This window comes from Sus scrofa, chromosome 9 (genome assembly GCF_000003025.6).
Source record: "Sus scrofa isolate TJ Tabasco breed Duroc chromosome 9, Sscrofa11.1, whole genome shotgun sequence".
Taxonomy (NCBI): Eukaryota; Metazoa; Chordata; class Mammalia; order Artiodactyla; family Suidae; genus Sus; species Sus scrofa.
Window position 1 is genome coordinate 102565028 of NC_010451.4, and position 13494 is coordinate 102578521.

At 38.9% G+C, this 13494-nt stretch overlaps 1 long non-coding RNA gene across 1 annotated transcript in view; it reads left to right on the forward strand.

Annotated features, from left to right (window-relative positions):
• LOC102167907 overlaps positions 1–13494 on the forward strand; it is a 44135-nt gene that overhangs the window by 852 nt on the left and 29789 nt on the right. The window contains exon 2 of the long non-coding RNA XR_001299008.2: positions 233–288. This is a non-coding gene — a long non-coding RNA (uncharacterized LOC102167907). The remainder of the gene's footprint in view (positions 1–232; positions 289–13494) is intronic.

Genomic DNA, 13494 nt, shown 5'->3' on the forward strand with positions numbered 1-13494 from the left:
TTAGGCCCACAAACAATGTTTTTTACAGGTCGATTGGTCAGGCAATCTGGATAAAAATAGAACATATCAGTGGTAGGTCCCTTTTTCCAGATGAATGTTTAGAAGCATCGTGGAATTTAATGATACTCCTTGACGAAAACAAGTATGAGTAACAAGATCCAACTTCTTATTTGTTTTAAAGAAGAATATTTCTCTCTGAAAGAATACAACTGATATCCACTTTTCTTCTTAGAAATAACCACTTCCAGATGTGTCCTTCCAAATGTCTTCCTATGCATTTATATACAGGTATGTGCATATAAAACGATACAGTTTTGTCCTGTATTATAAAAATTAACTTAGAGAAATAGTTTGATTTCTAAGGCAAGCTTTATTTGAAACTAGGGGCCTGGAATATTTTACTTTGTTCAGATTACTGAGACTGGATTTGAGATAAGTTTCACTGGATATGAGATAAGATCAAGAGCTGGGTTTGATCTGCTACCAATATAGCACACCATAGGGTACCCTATTCCTCCAGAACTAGGAGAGAAATTAGCCTCTAGGCAAAGAATTGGGCAGATGATCAAGATTACCTCTACTTTGATTTGTCAAAAAGAATGCACCAATTAGGTGATGATTGTTAAAGGCTAAATGCTGGACAAGCTATAAAACAGCCTAGTGACAGTCAGGTGGGAAGTGTTATTTGTTGGAATTATTGAGTCCTATTTTGGCTAGTGTTTTTGAGTCTTTTTTTTTTTTTTTTTTTTTTTTTTGTCTTTTTGCTAATTTCTTTGGGCCGCTCCCGCGGCATATGGAGGTTCCCAGGCTAGGGGTTGAATCGGAGCTGTAGCCACTGGCCTACGCCAGAGCCACAGCAACGTGGGATCCGAGCCGAGTCTGCAACCTACACCACAGCTCACGGCAACGCCAGATCGTTAACCCACTGAGCAAGGGCAGGGACCGAACCCGCAACCTCATGGTTCCTAGTCGGATTCGTTAACCACTGCGCCACGACGGGAACTCCGAGTCTTTTTTTTTTTTTTTTTTTTTTTAACTTTCACTGTGAGCTTCTCTCTCACAACACGACTGTTTTTTTGAGTTATCAGCAGATACCTTTGGCATCTCATGTAGGTTAGGGAAAACAAAAGTAAAGTGCCTTTATGGATTTAGGTTCTTTTGGAAAAACTTTTCTATTTTTAGTGTATTTAGGTCTTGTTTCAATCTACACATATTTTTTGAGCACCTCAAAACATGAGGGGTTTGTGCTGTGTGGGGGCAGGGCAAGATACCAAAAATGTCTCAGAGATGGCTTCTTCTAGAGCTTATAGCTTAGTTCAGGAGACAGGGAAATACACTAAAATCTTAATTCCAATGATTTAATAAATGCCGAATGAGTGATACAGACAATGCGTGTTTTAACAATTCTAAGAAGAGAGAATAATGAACTGGGTTGTCAATACATAGTGATCACAGAGGACCTTAGAAGGATAAGTGAAATTAGGTTTGAATGGAAAGAAGAATTCCCAAGGAAGAGAAGTGATGAAACAATAAGCATGATGATAGCCAAGCAGAAGTTCGGAGCAGAACTTTTGTATATGTGTGAGGGCACTAAAGTAGACTGGGACTGGACTCTGGGGCGCATTCAGTGCCTGGCTGAGGATTTAAACTTGATAATTGTTGTCAGTGGGAGCCACCAAAGGTTTCTGAGTCTAGAAGTGAAATTAGGAAAATACTATTCTGGCACTTTATGGCTGAGTTGTGAAGTAATAAGGGAAGAGAATGGTATGAGTGATATTAGGAGCCAACACATGATACAACAAAACCTGAAACTATGGTCACAGCTCTGCAGTTACAAAGAAACAGGTGGATGTGAAAGAGACTGAAAGACCTCACAGACCTAGGTGATGAACTGGCATAATGGGTAAGAAAGGAGTTAATATTAAAAACGACTGAGATTACCAGATTATAAGAGATCAGGAAGTTTGACAGAACACAAGGCTGTGCATGGTATGGGCAGACAAGGACTTTTGCACAGATGGTGAGAGAAATGGGCAAAGTATCTGCAGAGGCAATTTGGCCATAAATGTATCAAAATGGAAATGTCATGCATGCTGTGACTTAAAAATGTATAGGTAATATTTACAGTTGTATACAAACATATATGATATTTGCAAGCTTACTTGTAATGTCAACAGTGGAAACCATGTACCTACCTATCAAAAGGGCACTGGTTAAAAAAAATCATATATATATTTATCACATATTAACTATAATTAAGTTTTATAAAGCCACTACAAATGAAAAAAATCTATATATATGTTGATATGGAATAAGTCTTGGGGTCTACTTGTTAAATTAGAAAAGCTGGGCACACATTTATTTATAGTATTCTTCCACTTATGTAAAATGAAATGAAGATAAAATCTGGCTAAAATACTTGAATATGCATAGGCTTTTTCTGAGAATACTTCAAAAACTGTTAGCATGATTGCCTCTAAGAGGGCCCGGACCATCTTTGGTAGACACAGACAGCTTCCAACATGTATACCCTGTTATATTTTGAGTGTGTTACAATTTTCCAACAAAATCAAGTCTGTTTAATTTTTAAAAATTTAAACTTTCAATCCAAGTGATAGGAAGAATAGCAGTATCTTTAATAGAAACATGCAAATAAAAAAGGAAGCATTCAAAGAAGACAGATGAATGGCCAAAAAATACATGAAACGATGTTCAACATCACTAATTATTAAAGAGGTTCCTGTTTTGTCTCAATGGTTAACAAACCCAACTAGTAACCATGGGGATGCAGTTTCAATCCCTGGCCTCACTCAGTGGGTTAAGAATTCGGCATTGCCGTGAACTGTGGTATAGGTCGCAGACATGGCTTGGATCCTGTGTTGCTCTGGCTGTGGTGTAGGCCAGCAGCAATAGCTCCAATTTGACCCCTAGCCCGGGAACCTCTATATGCCACAGGTGCAGCACTAAAAAGTGAAAAAAAAAGGAAAGAAATGCAAATCAAAACTACTATGAGAGGAGTTCCTGTTGTGGCTCAGTGGTTAATGAATCCGACTATGAACCGTGAGGTTGCAGGTTCAATCCCTGGCCTTGCTCAGTGGGTTAAGGATCCCTAGTTGCCATGAGCTGTGGTGTAGGTTGCAGACGCAGCTTGGATCCCTCGTTGCTGTGGCTCTGGCGTAGGCTGGCGGCTACAGCTCCGATTGGACCCCTAGCTGGGAACCTCCATATGCCGCTGGATCGGCCCTAAAAATGGCAAAAAGCAAAACAAAACAAAACAAAAAAACCTACTTTGAGATATCACCTCATACCAACCAGAATTGCCATCATCAAAAAGTCTACAAACAAAAAATGCTGGAAAGGGTGTGGCAAAAGGGAACTTTTTAACACTGTTGGTGGGAATATAAATTGATACAACCATGATGGAAAACAGTATAGAGATTCCTCAAAACACTAAAAATAGAATTACCATATGATCCAAAAGTCCCACTGCTGGTCATCTATCCAGAGAAAATCATGACTCGAAAAGATACATACACCCCAGTGTTCATTGCAGCACTATATACGATAGCCAGGACATGGAAGCAATCTAAATGTCCATCGACAGAGGAGTGGATAAAGAAGATGTTGCACATAAATACACTGGAATGTTACTCAGCCCTAAAAAGAATTAAATAATGCCATTTGCAGCAACTTGGATGGACCTAGAAATTATCATGCTAGGTGAAGTTAGTCAGACAGACACAAACATCGTATGCTATCACTTACATGTAGAAAAGAATACAGTGAACTTCTTTGCAGAACAGAAACAGACTCACAGGCTTTAAAAAACTTCTGGATCCCATAGGAGACAGATTGAGGAGGGAGGGATGGACTAGGAGTTTGGGATGGAGATATTTTAAAATTAGGTTGTGATGATGGTTGTACAACCATAAATATAATAAAATTTATTGAATTAAAAAAAAAAGAAAAAAGGAAGCAGATCTTGTATGGGTGATGTTTTGAAATGGCACAGGCTAAGTTTCAGAATGCCCACCTACTTATGCCGTAGTTCTCAAGGAACTTGATTGCCCTGCCCATCCTCAGCCACAGCCAAGGGTTTGGACACTTGGCCCAAGTTACCTAATCCATGTGGACTGGCCAGCAGCCTGTGGCCTGGTGTAGGAACATGATCTGGGACTATCAGTTTTTACTCTTAAGACTTAGAAACCTAGAAAGAAAAACCTAGAAAAAAACTTAATAACCTTAAGTCATCAAGCAGCAAGGGCAGAAGCTAAATGTCAAGTGGTCGAACTAGGGCTTTGACAAGCTGAAGCCTTGTGAGAAGAATATAAGAAAGTATGAAGAATCTGGCTAGTCAAGAAAGGAGTCTCTGGGAGTTCCTGTCGTGGCACATCGGAAACGAATCTGACTAGGAGCCATGAAGTTGTGGGTTCGATTCCTAGGCTTGCTTAGTGGGTTAAGGATCCGGTGTTGCCGTGAGCTGTAGCGTAGGTCATGGATTCGGCTCAGATCCTGTGTTGCTGTGGCTGTGGCATAGGCCAGCAGCCATACCTCCGATTTGACCCCTTGTCTGGGAACTTCCACATGCCATGAGTGCAGCCCTAAAAAGACAAAAAAAAAAAAAAAAAAAAAAAAGAAGGAAAGAAAGAAAGAAAGGAATCCTTTAAATTCCCTAGTGTCTCAGCAGGTTAGGGATCTGGCATTATCACTGCTATAGCTCTGGTTACTGGTGTGATGGATTTGATCCCTGACCTGGGAACTTCTACTTGCCAAAAAAGGGAAGGAGCCTTAAGCCAGCATGCAGAGATAGTTAGAGATGTCTCCTTGTACCGTGTGGCCCTAGGAGAGGTGGGGAGACTCTCTGGAGCAGTTTGTCTTCCTTATAACTTTTGAGGACAGGTTCAGTTGACATTTATTCCAGAAGATTGTTCTGCTTTTCCTAAAACAGAATAGGGCAATGATGAAGAGCATAGGCTCTGAATGAGAAAAATGAAGGTTCAAAAACCCATTCCATTTCTTACTCAGGGCAAATCACTTAACCTCAGTAAGCCTGTTTCATCCTCTAGGAAAGCCGGCTGGTGCTGTCATCATGAGGTGCGTTTCAGAATTAGTGTTCTACATATTACACTTGCTCATAGAAAACAAAATAAGAACTGGTTAAACAAAGAATGAATGATTTCCAGACCTTTTACTTTTTTACCCTCCGTCTTTTCTTTAAGGTCTTTCCCTACTCAATGGCCTCTTTCACTCTGGGTAAACACATGAGGGATGAGAAAAAAGCCAAATACCATTTTCAAAAACCTCCCTTCTTCTTAGTACTTTCGTGAAGGTTTGAGTGGGAGTTTAAAACTAATAATCCAAAAGAGGATTCAGGATTATATATCTGTTTCATATTCACAGTATCCCTTCCCTTTCTAGCTCAAGTAGAAGTAGTGCTTTACATCTATATAGAAGTTTTAACCTTTGGAGTATTGTTGTATCTATTCTTTGTAAAGGCTACCTTTGTTAGGGCTTTCATGGCATTATGGTTCTCTCTTTCTTTTCTTTTTTTTTTTTTTTTTGTCTTTTTGTCTTTTTTTTGTTGTTGTTGTTGTTGTTGCTATTTCTTGGGCCGCTCCCGCGGCATATGGAGGTTCCCAGGCTAGGGGTTGAGTCGGAGCTGTAGCCACCGGCCTACGCCAGAGCCACAGCAACTCGGGATCCGAGCCGCGTCTGCAACCTACACCACAGCTCACAGCAATGCCGGATCGTTAACCCACTGAGCAAGGGCAGGGACCGAACCCGCAACCTCATGGTTCCTAGTCGGATTCGTTAACCACTGCGCCACGACGGGAACTCCAGGTTCTCTCTTTTCTTAACAACCCTGGGAAGTAATTTGTCCTCATTAATAGATGAAAAGCTAAATAAAACATAGGCGTGAACATGACTAGCTCATGTAAAAAGCAAATGTCAGATACATGGCCAGAAGCCACAGGTCCTGAGTTTCCAGGTTGTTGCATAAATCAGAGTCACAGTGATTTTATACATGATATAATTTAAGTGAAACTATAGATGAAGAGTCAAACCATTCCTGAGATTCTCCCACAGTTGCATTTCTAATATCACTCTGTCATTTTGTTCTATATCTCTCAGTCTTCTCCATATTCTCAAACTGAAGAGGAATTGCAGCTGGGAAGTTATGGGAGAGTGGGTAAGAAAGGAGGGAGGGAAATTCTTCTCTAGCTTTTTCCTGGTATTCTTTACTCCCTCATTCCTAGACCTAGTCACAGCACCAAAGCTGTTCACCATTTTTTAATATGCGAGTTTAGTGTCAGTATAGGAAATCTAATATAGAGAGAACTGGGAGGCAGGGAAGTATATCATTTTAGTCTAGAGTAGCATAGGATTTTTAGAACAAAGACATCTAAAAATAAAAAGTTTGTAAAGGGTGGATTTTTTTAATAACACATGTTTCAAAAGTTAATATTTCAGAGTTTTTTTTTTTTTCTACACAATACACCCTGGTAATTCTCATAACTCTGTCCTAAAGTAAGCAGGCTGGATACTATCTTCTCCATCTTTTGTTTTGCATTTGAATACTGGTAAGGATAGTAATATCTAAACTTAGAGAAATTAAATGATTTGCCTAAGGTCATATAGATGGCAGGACTGAAACCAAAACCCAAGGGGTTCTCCACTCAGTGAAAGCTTCAGAGTGTTACACAACAAAGGCTAAATAGTATAATAATCAATACTAACTGCAGGAGAATGCTGTAATTAGGTCCACTCTCTTTGATAAATTTTCTATCTTATATTTCTCATTCTTTTAACATTCAAAGAAAAATTAAAATTTTATAAATAACTTCAAAGTCAAATACTATCTGAGCATCTAATTAGTTATCCTTCAACATGATGACATTTAGTTTCTGTATTCAGAAATGGATCATTAACAAGTTCTGTGGCTTATGACTGCACTGTATATAAAAGTCCATCCAGTATATTGATTGGGCTCAGGCCCAACTATCAGCCAAAAGTCTCAAAACATAACAAGCAAAAAATCCTTTCATTCAGTGACTGCTAATATTTTAAATTAAAAACAGAATTTAGACAGAGAGAAACAAATACTGTGTGATTTCACTCATATGTCAAAACTAACAGAAACAAACTCCTAGAAAAAGATATCAGGCATGTGGTTGCCAGAGCCAGATAGTATGGGGAGGTGGAAGTAGAGGAAGGCGGTCAAAAGGCACAAACTTCCAGTTATAATATACATAAGTCCTAAGTATGTAATGTATGATATGATGACTCTAGCTAACACTTGTATAATATATAGGGAAGTTGTAGAAAGAGAGTAGATCCTAAGAGTTCTCATGAAGTGATGGATGTTAGTTGAACCTATTGTGGTAAAAAATTCACAATATATGTAAATCAAGCCATCGTGATGTACACTTTAAACTTATACAGTGAAATATGTCAATTATTTCTCAATAAAACTAGAAAAAATAAACTATGATTCCACTTACATGAGGTATCTAAAATAGTCAAATTCATAGACACATAAAGAAGAATGGTGGTTGCCAGGGTCTGGGAGTAGCAGGAAAAGGGCAGTTATTTAATGGGTATAGAGTTTTGATTTGCAAGATGGGAAAGTTCTGGAGATAGGTTTCATAGCAGTGTGAATATACTTACTATCACTGAACTGTACACTTAAAAGCGTTTACGTGTCTCCTGGAGGGAGGCTTTATACATGCTTGATGCTCTCGTTTTTATGTCTGGTGTCTAATTTGTTGCGGGCGGTGGGGCATGCTGCTATAGCTGCTGTGGATGCCTCTTGACTGCCTGGCTCTGGTAGCCAGGAGACTTGTATTCAAGGAGCTACTCTCAAGGAACATAGGCTTAGTCACTTCATCTGGTCTCTTTCCTGCTGTCTTGCTCCAATTCACCAGTATCACCCAGAAAAGAACTTGTACACTCATTTGGAGCCCTTATTTTTGAATTTTCCACTCAGGAACACTTTCAGATCATCTGGTTGTGGTGGCCAGTGGGGCTTACACTTGTCATCCTCTAGAACTATATATACTTGCTTACATTTAAAAGCTAATGCTTGAGGGTCTAGCTTCTAATCATCCTGAATCTAGGCACTGAGATCCTCCCCTTTGGGACACTGACACATCTTGGCATATCCTCAACTACTAGGACCTGTTAAAAATTTAATAGTCTGCTTGGTCAAGCACAAATTTTTGAGAGATAATTGAGGGGAAATGAAACAACAAATTTCATCACCTACCAGAGGCCATGCCTTCAAGACTGGGAGAGGTGGTTTCATCTACTGTTAAAAGCCAACACAGAGTCACACAAAATGAAGAAGCAGAAGAATAATTTCCAAATGAAAGAAAAAGCTAAAACCTCAGGGAAAAAACCTTAATGAGATGAAGATAAGTAATTTTCCAGATAAAGACTTTAAAGTAATGGTCATAGAAATGCTTACTGAACTGGGGAGGAGAATGGATGAACACCGTGAAACTTCAACAAATAGATGGAAACTATAAGAAAGTACTAAATAGAAGTCACAGAGCAAAGAATGCAATAAATGAGCTGAAAGGATCAGTCAACTACAAGATAGAGCAGTGGAACTCATCCAATCAGAGGAGCACAATGAAGATAGCTTCAGGAACTTAAGGTACAACAATCAAACAGACTACAAATTAATAACATAGGGCTCCCAGAAGGGGAGGAGGAAAGGGACAGAAATCTTATTTGAACAAATAATGGCTAAATACTTCTCTACTTGAAGAAAGAAACAAACATTCGGATCCAGGAATCCCAGAGTTCCAAATAAGGGAAATCAAGTAAGAGACCCACATACCAAGACACATTGTACTTTAAATGTCAAAAAATAAAGGCAAGAAGAGAATCTTAAAAGTATAAAGAGAAAAATTACTTGCTACATAGACGGGAACCCTTATAAGACTTTTATCAGAGTTTTCAGCAGAAACTTTGCAGGCCAGAAGGGAGTTGCACAATATAGTTAAAGTGCTGAAAGAAAAAATTTCCAACTGAGAATACTATACCTGGCAGCAAAGTCTACTCAAAAGTGAAGGAGAGGAGTTCCTGTCATGGCTCAGTGGTTAACGAATAAGACTATGAACCATGAGGTTGTGGGTTCAATCCCTGGCCTCACTCATGGGTTAAGGATCTGGCATTGCCATGAGCTGTGGGGTAGGTCATAGACACAGTTTGGATCCCGTACTGCTGTGGCTCTGGCGTAGGCCAGATGCTACAGCTCCAATTAGACCCCTAGCCTGGGAACCACCATATGCCATGGGTATTGCCCTAGAAAAAGCCAAAAAAAAAAAAAAAAAAAAAAGTGAAGGAGAGATAAGGCATTTTCCAGAAACTCAAGGCTAAAGGAGTTCATCTCCATTAAACTGACCTTACAAGAAACATCAAAGGGACTTCTCTGAGCTGAAAAGAAAGGGTGCTTATTAATAACAAGAATATATATGAAAGAATAAATATCACTAGAAAGGGAAATATGTAGTAAAAATAGTGAACTAATCACTTATAAAGATAGCATGAAGGAGTTCCTGTTGTGGCTCAATGGAAACGAATCTTAATAGGAACCATGAGGTTGCGGGTTTGATCTTTGGCCTTGCTCAGTGGGTTAAGGATCTGGGGTGGCCATGAGCTGTGGTGTAGGTTGCAGATGTGGCTCGGATCCCATGTTTCTGTGGCTCTGGTGTGGGCCAGCGGCTACAACTTCAGTTCGACTGCTAGCCTGGGAACCTCCATATGCCACAGGTACAGCCCTAAAGAGCAAAAAAAAAAAAAAAAAAAAAGATAGCATGAAGGTTAAAGATCAAACTAGTAAAAATGACTATGATTACAGTAGTTAAGGGGTACACAAGATAAAAAGATGTAAAATGGCACATTAAAAGCATAAAAGGTGGTGGTGGGGAAGTAATAACAATGAGTTTTATAATAGCATCAAATTTAAGTTGTTATCAACTTTAAAAAGACTTATAAGTTGTTACATGTAAGTTTCATGGTAAAACTCTGTAGTAAATACACAAAAGAAAGAGAATGAAATATAAACATACCACTAAAGAATGTCATAAAACTACAAATGAAGAGAACAGGAGAATAGAAGCACAGAAAGGAGCTACAAAATCAGCAAGAAAACAATTAACGAAATGGCAAAAAGCACATACCTTTCAATAATTAATTTAACTCTAAATGGATTAAATGTTCCAATCAAAATACAGAGTGACTGAATGGTTTTGTGTGTGTGTGTATGTGTGTTTAAAGATCCATCTATATACCTCCTACAAAAAAAAATTGATTTAGATGTAAGGACTCACACAGATTAAAAGAGAAGGTTGGAAAAATATATTCCATGCAAATGGAAACTAAAAGAAAGATGGAATAACTATACTTATATCAGACAAAATAGAACTTAAAAGAAATAATGTAATAAGAGGCAAAGAAGGGCATTACATAATGATAGAGGGGTCATTCCAACCAGAAGATAAAATATTTTTTAAATACCCAACACAGGAGTACCTAAATATCTGAAGCAAATATTAATGTACTAAATGGAGAAATATATAGCAATACAATAATAATAGGGGACTTTAGTACCCTAATTACATCAATGAATGGATAATTCAGGCAGAACATCAATAAGGAAACACGTTGGTCCCAAACAACACATTAGACCACATCGGCTTAACAGATGTTTACAGAACCTTCCATCCAAAAGCAATAGAATACATATTTTTCTCAAGTGCACATGGAACGTTTTCCAATATAGATCATACGTTAGGGCACAAAACAAGTCTTGATAAATTTAAGAGGATCAAAATCATATCAAGCAACTTTTCCAGTCACAGTGGTATGAAACTAGAAATTAATAGCATGGAAATTGGAAGTTCTACAAATATATGGAGATTGAACAACCAGTGGGTCAAAGAAGAAACCAAAAGAGAAAAAAGTATCTTGAGACAAGTGAAAATGTATCATACCAAGATTTATAGGATACAGCAAGAGTAGTTATAAGAGGGGAGTTTATAGTGATAAATGCCTACCTCAAGAAATAAGAAAAGTCTCAAACAATCTAATTCCTCTAAACCTTAAGGAATTAGAAAAAGGACAAACCAGGCCCAAAGTGAGTATAAGGAAGGAAGTAGAAAAGATTAGAGCAGGAATAAATTAAAATGACAGAATAGAAGGAATGGAGCTCAACTTCTCTCCTAAAAACCACAAAATTTGTAAGTAAAGGCTGAGCAGTCTTCAACCAAATGGAACAGAAACCTTCAAAAAGATATCCTACTCCAGAAGACAAAGATGAGGCAACATCAGGAGGTAGGAGGGGCAATTACATGATATAAGCAACCCCATACCTCCTGGATGGGAAGCCCCACAGACTGGAAAGTAACTGGTTCACAGAGACTCACCTACAGGAGTGAGAGTTCTGGGCCCCACATCAAACTCCCATGTGCGGGGATCTGGCACTGGAAGAAAGAGCCCCTGGAGGATCTGGCATTGAAGGCCAGTGGGGCTTGTGTGCAGGAGCTCTATGGGACTGGGGGAAATGGAGATCCCATTCTTAAAAGGTGCACAGAATTTCACATGCACTGGGTCCCAGGGAAAAGCAAAGGCTCCATAGGAATCTGGGTCAAACCTGACTGCAGTTCTTGGAGGACCTCCTGGGAAAACAGAGGTGAATGTCTCTTGTTGTGAAGAAAGGACATTGCAAGCAAGGCTCTTGGGAATATTCAGCAGCGTGCCTTTCTCTGGAGGTAGCCATTTTGGGAAAACCTGGCTCCACCCATCAGTGCTGAGAAGCCCCAGGCCAAACACCAATCCAGGTGGGATAACAGCCCCACCCCTCACTAAACAGGCTGCCTAAAGACCCCCCCAAGCACACAGCCCTGCCTCTAATCCCATTCAGAGACAGAGCCCCACCCACCAGAGGAATATCAGCTCCACCTACCAGTGGGCAGGCATCAGTCCCTCCCATCCGGAAGCCTACACCAAGCCCCATACCAACTTCAGCCACAAGGGGGACAGACATCAGAAGTAAGAGAGGCTACAACTCTATTATCTGTAAAAAGGTCACCACACCAAAAATCTATAAAAATGAAAAGACAGAGAACTATAACTCAGATGAGGGAGAAAGAAAAAAACCTCAGAAAAACAGCTAAGTGATCAGGAGATTCTTAGCCTCCAGGAAAAAGACTTTAGACTGTTGATGCTAAAGATGATGCAAGACATTGGAAGTAAACTGGAGGCAAAGATTGATAACTTACAGGAAACACTGAGCAAAGAGATACAAGATATAAAACTTAAACAAGAAGAGATGCAAAATACAATAACAAATAAAAAATTCACTAGAAGCAGCTAACAGAAGAATACATGAGGCAGAAGAACGAATAAGTGAGGTGAAGGACAGATTAGTAGAAATTACGGATGTGGAACAAAAGAGAAAAAAGACTGAAAACAAATTAAGAGAATCTCAGAGAACTCTGGGACAACGTTAAACACACCAACATCCATATTATAGGGGTGCCAGGAGAAGAGAGAGAGAAGGGGACAGAAAAAAATATTCAAAGAGATAATAGCCGAAAACGTCCCTCACATGGTAAAGGAACCACTCTCTCAAATCCAGGAAGCACAACGAGTACCATATAAAATAAACCCAAGGAGGAAGACCCCAAGACACATATTAATCAAACTGACCAAAATTAAAGACAATGAGAAAATCTTGAATGCAGCTAGGGAAAAGAAGCAAATAACATACAGGGAAACCCCTATAAGGTTATTGGCAGATTTTTCAGCAGAAACTCTGCAGGCCAGAAGAGAGTGGCATGATATACTTAACGTGATGAAAAGAAGAAACCAAGATTGCTTTACCCAGCAAGGCTCTCATTCAGATTTGAAGGAGAAATCAAAAGCTTCACAGATAAGCAAAAACTAAGAGAATTCAGCAACACTAAACCAGCTTTACAACAAATACTAAAGGAAATTCTCTAGGCAGAAAAGAAAAGGCAACAACGTGAAACAAAAATACCACAAATGACAAGGCTCACCAGTAAAGGTATATATACAGTAAAGATACAAAACCATCCATGCACAATTACGCTATCAAAATCAGAAATCATGAGAAGAGGTGGGTACAAATGTGGGACACTGGAGATGAACTTGCAATTAAGAGACCAACAACTTAAAACAATCTCATATATATATAAACTCTTATATCAAAACTTCAGAATAACTGCAAACCAAAAATCTACAATTGATACACAAACAAGTAAGAAAAATCAACTCAAATACAACACTAAAGATACTCATCAAACCAGAAGAGGAGAGAACAAGAGGAGAAAAGAAGAAAAAAGAGCAACAAAACAAATCCAAAGCAATTAATAAAATGGCAATAAGAACATACATATCAATAATTACCTTAAATGTTAATGGAGTAAACTCCCCAACCAAAAGACATAGACTGGGGGCTGC